The following is a 19,372-nucleotide window of genomic DNA, read 5'->3' as shown; positions in this document are numbered from 1 at the left end:
CTTGCCATACAATTAAAATTTAGAAATATTGCATGTACTGACGAGTCAACAGAAACAGTGTGTATTTAATCTACATTAACTGTTGCCAGCTGATGCAGTCATTTGAAGACTTAAGAAGGGGGAAGTTTGCTCCCATGCAAAAACACAGTTTCTGTGTTTTATTATACTTTTCTGTGAATAGGATAGTCAGTGCATTTATTTCATCAGCATGTATTCCAATAAAACATTTCTTTTGTTGAAGTTACTCACTGAAGAATGTTGAAGACAGATGTGTAGCTGGGAGAAAAAAATGGGTGTGGCATTTGCTTAGTGGTGGCTGTCACACTGGTGGATATGCAGTTGATCTGCAGTCCCTGGCATATTTGAAACTTTATAGATATGTTTCCATTTTTTGCAGTTGTAATGCTACTTGTGAAGATGAAGAGGCCTAAGCCATTGTTCAAGAACTACTTGCTGTCAACGTTCTGAAAACTGACAAACTGTCATTAAGACCAGTGCAATTTGGAGATGTACATAACTGTTAAAAAGTAGGACATACAACTGCTTGCTTTTTTCCAGCTGTACTTCCTTCAGTGATTGAAATTTCTGGCATTATGCTGTATAACATATATGTTGGTTCAGTATGTGTATGTACTGCCATATCTCCACTGAATACCAACCCAGGTAAAGTACAGATTTTCTGTAACTGCTTGACAGTTGGTTACAGGTCTTGAAAGTGTCCAGAGTTATATCAGGTCTCATTATTTTCTAGTCATTGTCATCTGCATACCAAGAAAGACAGCTGAGATGTCCTGCATACCTGACATCTGGCTGATATGTTTTCTGGAGCAAATTTTCACTTGAGAAACTCTGTATTGATCTGTTTGTTACCACTTCCTTTTGATGACAATATTCAAAAGATACAACAATGCATTTTTAAAGTTGGAAACTTATTTAAATGTTACAAATTCCAGCACATGTCAAATTCACTATACACAGGCACAGACATTGCTTTAATCTTTCTGGGACTTTGAATATTTATGTTTTTTGGAAACTGCAATGAAAGAAAGGCATTTGTTATGCTTAATTATAGAATGTAACTTTGTGCAGACTTGTGAATTCAAACTGTTAGCAGTGGCTCTAAGTTGAAAACTAGTTTAGAAAAGCATTGTAAGCATTTGCTTACTGTATTCTGCTATATTATACATGCCACATTTTGAAGATGTGGTACATGAAACATTTGAAACATTCATTGTGTCCATTTGCATGAAGCAACACTGATATTAATTATGTTCATCTGTTTCTCTGCCTCATGGTAATATATATATATATATGTACTGTAGATTTATAAATATATATATATGTATATATATATATATATATATATATATATATATATATACACACACACACACACACACACACAAATATGCATATCTATATATATATATATATATATACACACACAAACACGCATACATAGGTACAGGATGTTTTGACCCCGCCATTTTGACCCTGGGTGATTTGCCGCTGGCTGTTTTGACCCCAGTAAAAGTCGTATAACCACACTGAAAAGTTTATAACTTTAAAAAAAAAAAAGATGTGAAAAACAAACAGAAACTAAGTCAAGTCCAGCATTAACTTAAACTGCAACATTCCCATTACTTGTACATCATAAAGAACGACATAATAATCTTACAAGACATAGAAGTAGCTAAAAACTCCCAATAAAACAATAAAATCTAGTGGCTTACAGTAAAAAAATAGAAGCAATTAATAGTTTAATTTCCGATGTATGGATGCTTGCATAACCTGAAAAAAAAAAAACTTGTGAAAGCATTTTAAAAGAATTATAAAAACAAAACAGAAACAAACTAAGCTTTAAAGGAATCATAGCAAATAAACGTTCACATTTAATATCACATTGTTAATTTAATAACTAATGTGTGACCGCTCACAAAAGCAATTGAGAAAGCATTTTGGAAGCTTAAAAATGAAACATAGCAGAAAAAAAAATTAGGGATAAAATAAGTGTACCATGTAAACAGTTGAATGATTATCTTCCGAGGAAAAAGTGTAAATTTAGGAATCCAAAAACAGTATAAGAACAAGTAGATCAAGAAACATAGCCAGTACAGTAAGGATTCATCACAACAAAGTAGGAAATTAGGTACTGCCACCTACTGGTTTCTGTTAAAACAACAGCAATAAAAATAAAGGCAAGAAAATAAGAACTTAAAAAAAACGTAACAGAAGGCTTGAGCATAGATAGATGTGTTAATAACAGATTAAATAAATTAACATTAACATGATAAAAAACTGAATAATATATTAAATTCAAACACTGTTAGTTTAATTTTTGTGTAGCTTATTATTTATTTATTACAAAAAATGCTTTTATTAAAATTTATTTAGGGTCAAAGACTCCAGGGTCAAATCATCCTGGGTCATACTTTCCAATAAATATTCTCAGAAGCAGTAAATGAAAATATACATATGAAAGTGCATACAACTGCATTGGGTTGAATCGTCCGGTGACAAACTGTACTGCTTACATATTTATCTATATATATGTATATGGGTCTAGGACTATTCACGGAAAGCACATTTCACTGAAAGTCAAATGACTGTGTACAAATCACTGAAAGCTCAATTCAGTGAAAACACAATTCACTGAAACACATTTCACTGAAAGTTATATATGGCCTTTTCCCCACTGTTGTGCGACCCTGGAGTTATTATATATAGTAAGTGGGGTGTGGGGGGTTTGGATATATATTAAGTTCAGAGAAGAATAATTTATTGGAATTGCAAGTATCCATGTATATAGTTCAAAATATTTATATTACTATATATACTAACTCCAACATTGCACAACAGTGGGGAAAAGGCCATATATAACTTTCAGTGAAATTTGTTTCAGTGAATTGAGCTTTCAGTGAACTGTGTACAGTCAAATGTGTTTCAATGAAATGTGCTTTCAGTGAATAGTCCTAGACCCACATATGTAGCATTTTTTTCCTGTAAAATTTATTATACCGGTAGTACTGAAAGGAAATGCAAAGTGTGGCTACAGGAATATATTACAGAAATTGCTAATTGTAAATGATGTGTTGAATCATTTTGTCAGAAAACAATCAAGATGTTTGCACATAAGAATGTGGTTTTATATGTGCTGTGAAAATGTCTAGGTGTGACAGTAGGCAGCAAAGCAAGTAACACTGTAAGAAAACAAAGGAACCTCTATTCTAAAATGTACATTATTAGCAGCTTGTGGCAAGGATATAACAGTGCCTTTGAAACTACTGCTGCAAGTGCTTACTTTTTAAATGGCAGCCCCCTTGACTTCTGTTTATTCCCATTACTCTTACTGGATACATATTTAATTGATGCTGTTATGTAATTAAAGCTTATTTGGGTTCTGATAGGGTATGTGCTGCAAATTTAGCAGCTTTGCTATAGCATTATTTAATTTCTGTGAAGCTTGGAGGTTAGTAATGATGGGTGCACTATAAAGAAAAGTGGGGAGGAGATAAGTAGTGGCAAGTGTAATTTTAGTTGCGTCGGTGAGAACGTTTTTGGCTGTCTAAAGCATTCCTAGTTTTTGATAAGTTTTTCTTATGCAATTTTGTGTATGCAGGTCGAATGAAAGATTATCATCCACTATCACCACTAATAGTTTTCTGTGGCAAGTGACTTCAGTGGTTGTGTTAATCAGGAGCGACAACTTTAAATTTTGTTTTCTCATGAGAGACAGATTTATTTATTTAGGACTGCTTGTAAGCTTCTGAGCCCTCCAAGCCTTTCTGTGTTGGAGGAGAGCCTTCTAGTTTATCAGTGGGAATGGTAAGCACTAGATAGCCTATCTACCACAGGAGTGGTTTCTGGCCTAGAAATTGTAGTTTATTGGCCGTTTGGGCAGTTTTCCCATCTCTTTCAACTTTCTGGTTTAAAAGCCCGCGTTTGCGCTTGTTTCCCACCTTTCATGCAGCTAGTTTAGTCCAGATACAGATTTGCTATACCCAGGACTGTTTGTAAGCTTCTGAGCCCCCAAACCTTTCTGTATAGAAGGGAAGCATTCTAGCTTATTAGTGGGAGTGGTAAGCACTAGGTAACCTATCTACCACAAGATCCAAGTACAGATTCATAGTTTTAGCAATTGAATTTGCTTATCTGTGCTCAGCACTTGTTCAGAACTTGTTGCTAGCACTAAATAAGCTGCAAATTACTTCAGCACTCAACCTTCCTCTTTATCAAGAGGAAAACAGTTTTTGTACTTACTTTCCTCACTTGCTTAGAGAAAAACAGCTCTTATACTCAGTTTCCTCACTTGTCTAGAGGAAAGCAGTGTTTTATTCAGGCATGTCCAAGGTTCAACTCCCAGTGTTCTCTACTGTCTATCTGATGAATGTGGGTATCTTGAGGCAATGTAGCAATTGCCTCGTGTACACAGACAACCCTCTCCTCCTACCACCCAACACTACAACCTGTGAGAGATGCACTTATCTAGCCAAACTGGAGGTAAAGCTTTCTCCAACCAAGACTGAACTTGACAGTCAAGAGGAGAAGGTAAACACCTGCACCACACCACACTCATCACATAGTCCCACTAAACCTATACCAACAAAATCCACACATAGAAACACAAAAACATTCACAGATGCTCTCAATAATAATCCGCTCAAGCAACAGAGATCTTCAAAGCAGAAACATAAGCAACATCCACCCCCCAACACAACCCAAATGACACATAGGTTACAGACTCAGTGTGCCAATAAACCACAGCCCATAATGCAAACCAACGTACTCAACACACTAGTCATAGGTGACTCTATAGTCAGGCACACTGATGTCCCACTCACCAAGCTAATTAAGGAAAAGGTTACTGTCAGCTGCCTGTCGGGTGCCAAGATCCACCACATAACCCACGCACTCAGGTCACTCCACAACAAGTATAAATATAACTCTGTCATTGTCCATGTTGGTGTGAATGACCTGAGATGTACCTTCCTGGACTACATGAAAAGAGACATGGAAGAGCTCTCCGATCTTGTAGCCCAGGCAGGTATGACCCTAGCCCTGAGTAGCATCCTGCCATCGCCCAGAATTATACCACAGTACAAGGACAAAATGATTGACTTCAACAATTGGCTAAGCTTCTGATGTCATTCTAAGGGGATCCAGTATCTGTCTGCCTGGGACGACATGATCGACAGACCATGATGCTTTGCCAGAGATGGCCTGCACCTGTCGCCCCTGGGATTCCGGATACTGGCTAAGGCTCTTGCCACCCCTATAGTGCCTTTTTTAGGCAAGGTTCAAATGACATCTTCATCACCGTAACAGGAACAGGCAAGCAAAAACTGAGGGTAATGCTGCTCAATGCTAGAAGTCTAAATCTGAGAACATCGATATCTGTGCAGTGACTGAGACCTGGTTCAAGGCTCTAGAGCACTAATAATGGGCGATTTCAACTACCCACCATTAACTGGGAAAACTACTGGACCAACTCCTTCGCGCTCAACGCTTTCAATTTCATAAAATACAATGCCTGGATCATCTCCACACCACACACCCAACACAATATCCTAGACCTAGTGACCAGTGTTCTACACCTGAAATCAACTCCTCATTGGTCAGATCTGACCATAAGCTAATCACCCTAGATATCCGCATTCCGCCCCCACCCACCATTAAGGAAACCACAGTTAAAAACTTCTTCAAAGCCAACTTCATGATTCTTAAGACAGAAATGGTGAACTTCTTGACACCCATGCAGATGGACAATACAGTTACGACTGCTGAATCCTACACAAATGCACTCTATAAGCACTTACATGAGTGCATAGATCGTGCTATCCCAAACAGAACCAAGACACTATCTTCCAAAAAAAAGGAAGCCAATCTGGTGGTCCCCTGCTATAAACAATCTCTACAACAGAAGAAAGAAACTTTTGCAAAAGAGAGTAAAATCCCATGAATGGAGGAGCTTCCTGGTCAGCCTCAGGTAAGAAGCTGAGATCCCTTATAAGATCCTCCAAAGCTAACTAAGAAAACAAAATTGCCACTGATTCTAAGGGCAACCACAAAGCATTCTATAGCTATGTCAAGAATCTCAGTGGCAACACCCAGATATACTCTGAGTTACAGCACAACGGCACGAAAATTACTGAACCAACTGATATTGCCAACATCCTGGCAGATAGGTTCAGTGCTAACTTTACCCCGTCTCACCCCCTAAAGGGCCCATATCTATACAGGAAGAATACAGAGTCCCTGTAATCACATGTATGCTGGTAAAAGCTGCACTCTCTAAAACAAAAAACACAGCATCCATGGGACCAGATAACATCCCAGACTGTGTTTTACATGAACTTCAGAACGGATTGGCTCCCCAGCTAAGCACCATGTTCAGTCATAGTCTCACGTCAGGCTTTGTGTCCACTGAGTGGCACACAGCAACAATTATCCCACTCCACAAAGGGGGAGCCACCACACATGCGAACCTGGTCGGCAAGGCCATGGAACGCATCATCATGGAACTCATAAACAAAGACATTGGTAGCCTCCAAACTCTGGACCTCACCCAGTTCGGGTTTTTGAAAGGCAGATCATGCCTTCTGAACTTGATCGACTTCTTTGAGCCAGTCACTAAAGCCGTAGACAAGGGTAAGGTGGTTCACACAGCCTATCTTGACCTCGCCAGGGCTTTTGACACCATCCCCCATTCTGGAATTATAGCTAAACTCACTAAACTAGGTATAAATCCCTACATCACAAGATGGGTTGCCAACTGGCTCACTGACAGAACCCACACTGTAAAAGTTATAAACTCCAAATCTGACTTCAAACCAGTGACAAGTGGAGTACCACAGGGTTCATTCCTGGGGCCTCTCCTGTTTGGTATCTACTTCTCTGAAGTACAAGCTAACGCAGAAGGCCTCTGGCTAACAAAGTTCACAGATGACTGCAAATGCAAACTAGGAGCCATAGTCGAGTCCCCAGATGATGTGGACATCCTACAGAAGGGCCTCGCTGAGACAGATATTTGGTGTCAGAGGCACAGTCTTAAGCTCAGTGCTAAAAGGTGCATTGTCATCCCCGCTGGTAAAAACTCTGTACCCATGAACTACCACATAAGCGGCAGTCTACTTAATGCCAAATGTGTGATAAGAGACCTTGGGACCCAGGTAGACAGTAGTCTCTCCTGTGATATTCACATCGCCACAGTAGTCAGGAAATCCTTCTAGGTGACACACCTCATCACAAAAGGGGTCTCATCCAGGAAAAAAGAGGTCATTGATACACTGACCCTTCTGACATTGCCAACATCTTGGCTGACAGGTTCAGTGCAAATCCCCCCCCCCCACCACCACCTACAGGGCCTATTACCATTCTAGGGGATTGTGTAAGTCCAATTATTACTGATACTTTGGTTAACAAGGCTCTATCTAAAGCTAAAACCACTGCCTCCATGGGACCAGATTGTGTCCCAGGCTGTGTCATACGCGAGCTCCAAAAGGAATTAACCCTGCATCTTAATACCCTGTTCAGTCTCAGCCTCTCCACAGGATATGTGCCCATAGAATGGCTACACAAGGGTGGGGCCACAACTGACCCTGGGAACTACCGACCAATAAGCCTGACCAGTCTGATCTGTAAGGCTATGGAGCGAATCATTATGGAACTCATAAATGGAGAGATTGGGAACCTCCAGTCGCTGGACCCCACACAGTTCGGCTTCGTCAAGGGCAGATCATGCCTCCTGAACTTGGTGGATTTCTTTGAGACAGTTACTCAGGCTATAGATAAGGGAAAGGAGGTACACACGGCTTACCTTGACCTTGCTAAAGCATTTGACACCATTCCCATTCAGGTATTATTGATAAGCTCACCAGCCTGGGCATAAACCCTTATGTCACAAGATGGATCACAAACTGACTCTCAGACAGATCCCATAAAGTAAGAGTAGCGGGATCTATGTCCGAATCCAGACCAGTAACGAGTGGTGTGCCACAGGGCTCTGTCCTGGGGCCCCTTCTGTTTGGCATATTCTTCTCAGAAGTACAGGCAAGCACGGAAGGGCTGTGGCTGACTAAGTTTGCGGATGTCTGCAAACTGGGTGCTATAATAGAGTCTCCGGCCGACATGGAGATCCTCCAGAAGGGCCTAAATGAGACTGATGCATGGTGTCAAAGCCATGGTCTTAAGCTAAATGCAAAAAAATGCGTAGTAATCCCCTTTGGAAAAAACAGAGTACCCACAAACTACAACATAGGAGGTAATCCCCTGAAATCTGAAGAAGAAATAAGGGATCTAGGGACCCAAGTAGATAGTCAGCTTTCCTTTGATAACCATGTTGCCAAAGTGGTTAGAAAATCCTTCTATGTGACCCATCTGATCACGAAAGGGTTCACATCAAGATCTAAGGATGTAATGGTGACCCTCTACTCTTCCCTCATCAGACCCATTATTGAGTACAATGCACCAATTGGAATGTACCTGGCTAGACATCTCCAGCAGCTGGAGAGACCACAAAGGTACCTAACCAAGAGGATTACTGGCCTCAAACAGTTGCCCTATGCAGCACGATTGAAAAAGCTAAGACTGTTCTCTGTTGCATACCGCTTTCTCAGAGGCGATCTCTGTCTAACGTACAGAGCCATGTCCAACCCAGAATTGTTGAACATGCTCCATCTTAGCAAAACCAAATCTACTCGAGCTACACGCTCTAGGGATATAAACCTCAACACAACAATGAATAGAACATGCTGGAGGGATAAATTCCCTTTGCAGAGACTTCCCTTACTATGGAACAGGGTCCTGATCTACATAAGACAGAGCCCCTCACTATCACTCTTCAAGAGGAACCTTGATGAGTGGATGAGTAACAGAAAGTTCACACCGGGGATCACACCAACAGCACTACTAGATAGGGGCCAAGGGTACTAGCTGCTAGTACAAGGGTCTAGTGAACTACTAAAGGGGCGGTGAATACCGCACAACGTGGCTGGGCTAATATATGCCTTCGGGCAGATAGCCCAGTACCAACCTATGAACCTATTGTCCCCCTCTACTCGGCACTCATTAGACCCATTGTAGAATACAACGCCCCTTATGGAATGTACCTCACAAGAAATCTGCAGCAGCTGGAAAGGCCACATAAGTACCTCACAAAGAGGATTACTGGCTTCAAGCAGATGCCCTACACTGACCATCTAAAAAAACTCCAGCTTTACTCTGTGGCATATCGCCTACTCCGAGGTGATCTCTGCCTAACATATAAAGCTATGTCAAACCCAGAGCTGTTGGACAGGCTACACCTAAAGAAATCCCAATCCATCTGAACTACACGCTCTAGGGGCCTAAACCTTGTCACCACAATAAACAGGACATGCTGGAGGGATAGATTCCTGTCCCAGAGACTTCCCATACTCCGGAACAAGCTACCCATCTATGTCAAGCAAAGTTCCTCATTAGCACTCTTCAAGAAAAATCTTGATGAGTGGATGGGAAATAAGAAATACACCCCTGGGATCACTTCTGTGGCTCTGCTCGACAGGGGCACAAGAAATTAACTTTCTTGGGTGGTGTAAGCCAGAGAACCTTGTTGGCTAGGCTTACTTAGGCCCTTGGGCCAGTAGCCTAGTACCTACCTATGAAGCTATGTATTTACTGACATTTGGTGACCAGGAAAGTCTGACTGGGTCATGTACCCATTTTCAGTGGAGGACCGGGGAGAAAAGCTCCAACAATAATGAAATGCTTTACACTTTAACAATTAAAAAGAAGTAGAAAAAGTAGAATTGTGTTGATCGAAACATATATAGATTTAAATACAAATTGAAATTGAAGTTGTAAACAGTAGAACATTGTAACAGTGTAGTTGCCAAAGTAGTTGTTATTGTTATCAGATTATTGGTACAATGTCAAGAGAAGTATCAAAAATAGAGCATCTGGAAGATAAAGTTGTTTTCATTTTATGGGTAGGAAAATTAGGAAATATAAAATAAAAAACAGAAATCACTGAAAAATACTGTCTAAAAAAAGGGTGGTGTATTGGGTGACATGTTGGGTATATACATGTATTGTGATATGGGCTTTACTTTAAGTAAGTAATAATAGCTTCTTAGTGATTTACTGAGATTTTGACTTAGCCATAGTCATGGTGAGAGGTAGAAGAGATAGGAGGGCTATGAGATGAGAAGACTGGGAGATAAAGAAAGGTAGGTATAGTTAGGGAGGTAATGGGAGATGTAGTAAGGTAGGTATAGTTAGGGAAGTAATGGGAGATGTAGTAAGGTAGTTATAGTTAGGGAGATAATGGGAGATGTAGTAAGGTAGGTATAGTTAGGGAGGTAATGGGAGATGTAGTAAGGTAGGTATAGTTAGGGAGGTAATGGGAGATGTAGTAAGGTAGGTATAGTTAGGGAGGTAATGGGAGATGTAGTAAGGTAGGTATAGTTAGGGAGGTAATGGGAGATGTAAGGTAGGTATAGTTAGGGAGGTAATGGGAGATGTAGTAAGGTAGGTATAGTTAGGAGGTAATGGGAGATGTAGTAAGGTAGGTATAGTTAGGGAGGTAATGGGAGATGTAGTAAGGTAGGTATAGTTAGGGAGGTAATGGGAGATGTAGTAAGGTAGGTATAGTTAGGGAGATAATGGGAGATGTAGTAAGGTAGGTATAGTTAGGGAGGTATAGTTAGGGAGGTAATGGGAGATGTAGGAATGTAGGTATAGTTAGGGAGGTAATGGGAGATGTAGGAAAGTAGGTATAGTTAGGGAGGTAATGGGAGATGTAGTAAGGTAGGTCTAGTTAGGGAGGTAATGGGAGATGTAGTAAGGTAGGTCTAGTTAGGGAGGTAATGGGAGATGTAGTAAGGTAGGTCTAGTTAGGGAGGTAATGGGAGATGTAGTAAGGTAGGTATAGTTAGGGGAGGCAATGGGAGATGTAGTAAGGTAGGTCTAGTTAGGGAGGTAATGGGAGATGTAGTAAGGTAGGTATAGTTAGGGAGTTAATGGGAGATGTAGTAAGGTAGGTATAGTTAGGGAGGTAATGGGAGATGTAGTAAGGTAGGTATAGTTAGGGAGGTAATGGGAGATGTAGTAAGGTCTTAAATGGGAGGTAGGTATAGTTAGGGAGGTAATGGGAGATGTAGTAAGGTAGGTCTAGTTAGGAGGTAATGGGAGATGTAGTAAGGTAGGTATAGTTAGGGAGGTAATGGGAGATGTAGTAAGGTAGGTATAGTTAGGAAGATAATGGGAGACGTAGTAAGGTAGGTATAGTTAGGGAGGTAATGGGAGATGTAGTAAGGTAGGTATAGTTAGGGAGGTAATGGGAGATGTAGTAAGGTATGTATAGTTAGGGAGGTAATGGGAGATGTAGTAAGGTAAGTATAGTTAGAGAGGTAATGGGAGATGTAGTAAGGTAGGTATAGTTAGGGAGGTAATGGGAGATGTAGTAAGGTAGGTATAGTTAGGGAGGTAATGGGAGATGTAGTAAGGTAGGTATAGTTAGGGAGGTAATGGGAGATGTAGTAAGGTAGGTATAGTTAGGGAGGTAATGGGAGATGTAGTAAGGTAGGTATAGTTAGGGAGGTAATGGGAGATGTAGTAAGGTAGGTATAGTTAGGGAGGTAATGGGAGATGTAGTAAGGTAGGTATAGTTAGGGAGGTAATGGGAGATGTAGTAAGGTAGGTATAGTTAGGGAGGTAATGGGAGATGTAGTAAGGTAGGTATAGTTAGGGAGGTAATGGGAGATGTAGTAAGGTAGGTATAGTTAGGGAGGTAATGGGAGATGTAGTAAGGTAGGTATAGTTAGGGAGGTAATGGGAGATGTAGTAAGGTAGGTATAGTTAGGGAGTTAATGGGAGATGTAGTAAGGTAGGTATAGTTAGGGAGGTATAGTTAGGGAGGTAATGGGAGATGTAGTAAGGTAGGTATAGTTAGGGAGGTAATGGGAGATGTAGTAAGGTATGTATAGTTACGGAGGTGATGGGCGATGTAGTAAGGTAGGTATAGTTAGGGAGGTAATGGGAGATGTAGTAAGGTAGGTATAGTTAGGGAGGTAATGGGAGATGTAGTAAGGTAGGTATAGTTAGGGAGGTAATGGGAGATGTAGTAAGGTAGTTATAGTTAGGGAGATAATGGGAGACGTAGTAAGGTAGGTATAGTTAGGGAGGTAATGGGAGATGTAGTAAGGTAGGTATAGTTAGGGAGGTAATGGGAGATGTAGTAAGGTAGGTATAGTTAGGGAGGAAAAGGAAGAGGTGGGATAAAGAAGTCAGGTAGTAAGAAGTACTGAGGAGTGAGCACGATAAAGGGGGCAGTGAGAGAGTGATGGATGAGAAAGGGAAATGGGAGGAAGGAAGATGAGATTAGTTACAGTGGAAAATAAGAGGGAAAGTTAAAGGGGAAAGGAGGAGTTTAACTTTTTGGCAATGAGCATGGGCAGATTTAAGAGTTAAGAAGGTAGTTTTTTAGTGAGAGCTTAAAATAAATAGTAAATAAATAATATAAAGATAAATTCAGTGCATTGAAGTTACTGGGGAAAAAATAGGAGTTTGGTGTTTTTGGGGGTTGAACATGAGTTATGAGCTATGAAGCCATGATGTGTCCTAATGGGTTGTTCTGTCTTCAGGCAGCCCCTTCGGTCGGCCCCAAAGAAAAGTCTGGGGCCTGTCGGCTGATGTTGCCGCTCACCATACGTCATAGCTGCAGTTATTGGTACTCACAAAGGTATCGCCTGACGCCTCATTCTTCAGTCTTTCTTGCAATGCGTAGTGCCCCAAGCAGAAGTCAGGAGTGCCCGGTCGGTCAGAATCAGAGATAACTACTACGAAGACTTCTAAAAGCTAAGTATTACCCGTTAAGGACTCTTTTCAGAAAAAGTCCAGCCTCCAAGGTTTAGCAGGAACTGGCCAGAAAGAATTGGTTCCAGACCAGACACAGAGCTCAGAAGGAGAGGAATAGAGTAGGCTCAGAGGCGGGGTCAATCTTGGAGGGTGCTAGGGGGGGAAGCGTCAGGCTAAGGCTAATAACAGCCAGCGGTGTAGCAGCCACAGCCACCAATTACCCACAGAAGCACCCTTGGCGGGAGCCTTATTTTCTTTAAACTGGCGTTACATCACAGGAGACAAATGGATTTTACAGACAATAGACCAAGGTTTAGGGTTTCACTTTCCATACTCTACAAGAGAGAGGAATGCCAAACCTACCTCCAAACCAGAAGAGAAGACTCTAAAACAGATAGCTCACTTACTAAGGATGAGGCAGAGAGCAGAAAAAATTGGAACAGACGGGATTTTAGGATTTTATCCAGACTATTCTAAAAGAAAACCAAGAAACCAATGGAGATGCTGCATCCGACATCTTCAAAACCATACAGGGAAATGGACATCTCAAGGGTTAAACATTATCTTGGAGGCTCGAGACCCTCAACAAGAAAAATTATTCAGCAAAATGGAAAAATATCTCATTTGGGTGGACGTAAAGGAAGAAAAATGTGTCACCGAAACATAGCTAACATCCTGGAATACTTGGCTTGGCTCTTCCACAATGGCCTGTCCTATTCTTCCATTAAGATTCATTCATCAGCTATTTCAGCAGAATACAACTTTCAGTGGCTTTTAAAGCTTCCTGAGTAATTCTTTGGAGGTGCACCATGTTGTCAGATGTGCTAATGAGAGTGAAATCCTCTGCGTATTGTATTAGTGTGGCCTGTTGTGTGGATATATACAAGGTGTTGGTGAAAATGTTTAAGGGGAGGGGACCAAGGATAGAGCCTTGTGGTACACCAGTGGTGATTAGGAGGTAAGGAGAAAACAAGGAGTGCCATTTTACTGACTGGTACGTATGGGACAGGTAGCTCTTGAACCACAGAAGGGTGGGCTGAGAGAGATACCTAGTGAAGACATTTGAAGTAGAAGTTTGCTGTGACAAACTGTGTTGAATGCTTTCAATAAGTCTAGAAATAAGGAAATCAGACTAGTATGCCATTATCTCTAGCTTTATTGACAGTATCTGTATATGTTAGAAGGGCAGTGCTACTATTATGGAAAGGACAAAAGCCATGTTGTGTAGGGGATAGGATTTCTTCCTGCAGGAGATAGTCTAGCAATTGTTTATGAATACATTTTTCAAGTGTTTATATTGTTTCTCAGATTGTCTATGTTTACTGATAGATGTAAGCCATAGATGTTTTTCTATTCTCATGTTGCAGTATTCATAACCTTAGGGAGTTGCTGCCTGCAGTACCGGACATCCGTCCAGAATAGCAAAGTCTTAGAAACAGGGGTACATGTGACGTTGCATGCAGGGGCTATAAAATTGATATAGGGTATATCTGTGACGTCTGCATGTACCCAACTCAGAGCTTTTCTGCTGCAGTGTGTTTCAGATGTCCGATCACCAGTCTCAGAAATCCAGCATTTGTTCGACTTCGGCCACCCATTTTCAATGATCGTTTTCTGGCTGTCCACACTGAGATAAGTACCCTTGTGGGATTTTTTTTGTTTTTTTTGCCTTTTCAGATGTACATGTCATCCAGAAAGGGAAAGTGTGCTTGTGGAAGACAAATTCCACATAAGGACACACACGAGCAGTGCTTATTTTGTCTAGGGGCTCGTCATGATTACAAATCCTTTGACATTTGCCAGTCTTGTGGTCCTAAAACCCTTAGAAGTCATCTAGTGGCTTTAAATCTTTATTTAGAGAATCAGCGTCTCTGATGTTTGGTGTCCAGAATAGAAGGTGGAGTGGGAACCTCCAAGGAGCCATCTAGAAAGAAGGCCAAGAAAGTTGGACTTGAAGCCCAAGCTGTACCTCAGTTGTGCTGTAAGATTCGTGAGGCGAGTGTCAGCCCAGGATCACTCCAGACATCAGGAATTGTGCTGCAACTGGGAACCAAAATGGAAGTCAGTTCAGTGAATACCCATAGTACATCCGCTGAAGTTTTTCAACCATCAGATCCTGATGGTGAAGGGAAACCATGACTCGTGGCTTCGGAGGGGCCTACTACTCCCTTGCCATCCACTATAACATTGGCACCCAGTCCTCCTCCTTCTTTAAAAAGAAAACAGAAGGAGAAACACAGCACAAAAGAGACCTTTTCCCAGACTCTGTGCAAGGCCTTTCAGGTTCTCCAGACCCAGATCCCCCAGTCAGGCCTACTAGTTGTTCCACAGGTACTATCTGTGGAGGAGTCTTCCTCCTCGTCTTTAACTTACTGCTCTCAGATTAATTTTTCTAAGGATTTCATAACTCCAGAAGAAGAAGAAGAGTCTCTTACTCCTGACTCCCCTAGAGAAGATTTCTCCTTTGGGGATACCATTTCCCTGCTTAGACAACATGTCAAGTGGGAGCTCTCAGATGTTTCTGAGACTAAAAGGAGATACCTTGAACTCTTGCAGATGGAGCAGCCCTCACCATCTGCAGTCCCACCTTTACTTCCAGCATTCCAGGATGCCTTTTCTTCTGCCTCTCAGAACCTAGATTTTATAAAGTGTCTGCTAAGGAGAAGTACCTTTTCAAGAACCCTCCAGCAGACCCTGCAGTCATTGTAGTGTCAGCTTATAAGTCCTCTAGGCAACTACCTTCTTCTTCCCTTTTCCCTGCTGATAAAGACAGCAAATTTATGGTCAGGTTTGGGAAGAAAGTATATACTTCTTCCACCTTGGCCATTAGAGCTATTAATTATCAGACCCACATGGCCAAGTTTGCTTTAGTTTCCCCTGACCAAGTCCTCTACTCTTCTGTCTGAGGTTCCAGACTCACCAGCTAAGGCCCAACTGAGTACCCTTTTGTTCACGGTTTCTCAAGTGACCAGACACTCTATTAACTGTAGCTGTGATGCTGTAGAAGCTTTTTCTAAGTCTGCTGCTTCTGGTTCTGTGTTAAGGAGGTTTTCATGGTTGAGACTTCAGCCTTTACCTTTGGATGTCCAAGCTAAGTTGTTAGATGCCCCTTTGGACAACAAAGCCCTCTTTGGAGCTACCTCTGCAGAGCTACTTAAGTTTCTGCAGGAAAAAGATAAAGACTTACAAAATCTAAAACATTTACTAGTCTCACCTGTTCCCAGATTCCATATAAATTACCCTCAAAAGCTTAGCTTTGTCAAGAGGCAATCCTCTCATCCCGCTGCAACTCAGTCCAGGGGACAGAGACATCCTAGGAAACAATCTGCTCCTAGGTCTTCTACCACCACCACACCTTCTTCCTTTTGGAGGCAGCTAGACCCAGATAGAGCTCCTCCACTGTGACTCTCATCCCTTATCCAGTTTTACCCCCCCACCCCACCCCTACGCCTAACCCTTTCCCTACCATTCTGGCAGAAAATCACCACAAACAAGTGGGTGCTCTCCACAATCGAGAGGGGATTCTTCATGACTTGCTGGGTTATTCCACCCTTCCAGGGAATTCCTCAACCCCCCTCCCAATTAGCTTCCAATTTTTCCCTCTGTCCTGAGCCAGCTTCGCTCTCAGGGAACTATAGAATAAGTACGAGAGGATCAATTAGCCAAGGGGCTTTATTTAAGGATGTTTTTGGTTCCAAGAATAGATGGTCCTTGGAGACTCATACTCAACTTATCCCACCTCAGTCTCTTCCTCAAGGTGCCTCCTTTCAAAATGCACATTATATCACCTTCTTCCCCTTATTCCTCAGTAAGCCTTCATGGCCTCACTGAATCTGAAAGATGCTTACCTACAGATCCCTATTCTTCCCACTTAAAGAAAATATTTACGTTTCTCAGTGGGTTCTTCACATTTTCAGTTCTCTGCCTTACCATTTGGGCTCTCCACAGCTCCAAGAGTATTCACAAAGTGTCTAGTTCCAGTCATTGCAGACTGCAGGGCATACCAGTGTATCCCTGCTTGGACGAACTCCTTATTGTGCACCAAGATCTGCTCACCGTGTCCCAACACTTGGACATGGTTTGAACGTTTTTGCAGAGTCTAGGCTTCATGGTAAATTGCCTAAAGTCTCAAATGGCTTCTTCCTAAGGTCTTGTTTTTCTAGGGTGCAGGATAAGGACAGACTTGATCTTAGTCTTTGTCCCTCCACAGAAAGTGGAATTTCTTACTCAATTCTTCCACTCACTGCTACCCTTACCAACCATCTCAGCCAGGAGATGTTCTTTGTGTTTCACTGTTGTAGTCATTACATTTGGGCTATCTGCTTGCAGGTAGCCCTCAGTCGGCCTGATTAACAAAGTCTTGGGTCCTGCATTGGTTGCTGTCCCTTCTTCCATGATGTCAGGTCATCAGGGGTATAAAACATTCAGCCGACACCATTACATCAGTCTTTCTTGCCGTGCGATGCCCGAAGCAGAAGTAGTTCGCAAGTGCCGGTTGGCCGACACCTGAGATTTTCATTTTCGAGTTTCAGAACTGAAGTCTTCTACTAAAGCTAAGTACCCCATTGGGGAAACTTTTTCTTGATCCTTACGGATGTCAGTGAAAGTTAATAACTGCATTACTTGTGGAAAGCAAATACCTCATAAAGATTTTCATTCGTACTGTATTCCTTGCCTAGGCCCTGACCACGACATACCTTGCTGTCGGATTTGTGCTTTATTTAATCAGCACACTATCCATCGTCGGTATATTTTCGCCTCTAAATATTTCGGTTCTCGGTTTAATTATCCAGAAATGTCGTCGATTAGCCATCCGACTACTGGGATTCCGAAAAAACACAAAGATAAAGACAGGGACAGGCCACCGAGGTCCAAAACTTCCGACGACACTTCTCCTAAGCCAGTCGCCAGTTCGCCGGTACTCACTGAGGCGCTTTCGCAGCCCCTGATACCCGCTACTTCTGATTCGCGGGCCTCTACTGAGACCCATTCAGAGTCCGTTGTGCCGCGAGATGCTTCAACTATGGAACCCACGGATATCTCTACCTTGGATGGGTCCGGAGCCGCTGTGCAGGCACCGGCTTCTGAGGGTATATTCAGGCCTACGGACTTGCATATTAAACCAACACCTCCTTCTCTACTTGGACCTAAATCTCGATCCATGCCTAGAAAAACAATGCCCAGGCCCCATGCTCAGGCCTCTATGCCTAAAAAACAAATGATAAGAATGGCTGAAGATCTAATAACTCTAATCAGGGGTAGCCAACCCCCCCCCCCCTTCTAAGAGGCCTAGGACTGAAGTTGATTATGAATCTTCTGATCAGGATTCTGTTGTTTCTTATTCTTCTGTTTATCTGGATTTGCCCTTATCTACTTATGAAGATTCTGATGCAAAGGACTCCATTCACTCTGCTTCCCCTCCTGAGAATTTTTCTTTTGGGGAAACCTTACATACTCTAAGGGAGCATTTCCACTGGGAAAGCCAGAATTTTTCCTGATTCAAAAAAAAAGGCTTAGGGATTTCCTTCTCCTACCTTAGCATATAGCTATTCCTCCTGTACTAGACATTGTTGATGATGCTTTTTCGGAATCTAGTTTGGCCCCTGATTCCCTGCCTCCTGCTCCCAGAAAACCTGACAGATACTACAGAGACCCTGAGTCCCACAAGTTCCTTTTTAAAAATCCTATTGCAGATCCAGAGACTATTTCACAGGGGCCCAAGGGCATTAAGGCTTTTACTGCTAAAAATCCTTCCCCTTCTGATAGAGACTCCAGGGCGCTGGATAGATCGGGTAAGAAGGTTTACACTTCTGCAACCTTGGCCATTAGGGCTTTAAACTACCAGTTTCATATGTTAAAGTATCAGCAACATGTTATTGGACTGCTTAAACAGAAAATTATGTTGATTTCTGACTTTGGGGAAAATAAAGAATTACAGGATTTAATGCATTCTGCTGAACAAGTTGGAAAACATACTTTGCAATGTGGTTTTGATTCATTAGAGGCCTCTTGCAGGGCTGCTGTTACTTGGTCTGTGCTCAAAAGGCATGCTTGACTTAAGGAGCAATCTTTGCCTGATCATGTTAAAACTAAATTGTTGGATGCTCCTTTAAATCAGGACAGCCTGTTTGGCAACAAGGCTGAGGAAGTTCTTAAAAAGATGGAAGATAAAGCTAAATCTATGCAAACTGTTAAAGATTTTTTACTAGTTCAGCCTCCTAGATTTAGCAGGCACTGGCCCTCTAAGAATTGGTCCTTTCCAGACCCTTCTCAAGCCAAACACAGACACAGCAAAACCCCCAGGTTTCAGTCCCAGGGTACACACAGAACTAAGCAGTGGGGGCGCTTCCACTTCCAAATCTGGGAATAAGATTCCCCCCTATGGTAAACTCTCTCAATGACTTCCTTTTAAAATTTCCAAGCCCTTATCAACTGACTGCCCCTTTGGGGGGAAATATTGCTCTTCATGCAAAGAATTGGGAACTCATTACCCAGGGCAAATGGGTTTTAAATATAGTGTCCCAGGGATACAGATTTC

The 19,372-nt window shown here is 41.9% G+C and overlaps 2 protein-coding genes across 3 annotated transcripts in view; both read left to right on the top strand.

The window, feature by feature from the left end:
* LOC122813614 (mucolipin-2-like) overlaps window positions 1–19,372 on the top strand; it is a 1,348,087-nt gene that overhangs the window by 130,594 nt on the left and 1,198,121 nt on the right. The window lies entirely within an intron of this gene.
* MCOLN3 (mucolipin TRP cation channel 3) overlaps window positions 1–19,372 on the top strand; it is a 1,554,854-nt gene that overhangs the window by 1,231,835 nt on the left and 303,647 nt on the right. The window lies entirely within an intron of this gene.

Source organism: Protopterus annectens, chromosome 10.part0, assembly GCF_019279795.1.
Source record: "Protopterus annectens isolate FY-2018-M chromosome 10.part0, PAN1.0, whole genome shotgun sequence".
Lineage (NCBI taxonomy): Eukaryota > Metazoa > Chordata > Ceratodontiformes > Protopteridae > Protopterus > Protopterus annectens.
This window is presented reverse-complemented; position numbering and strand designations above follow the sequence as displayed.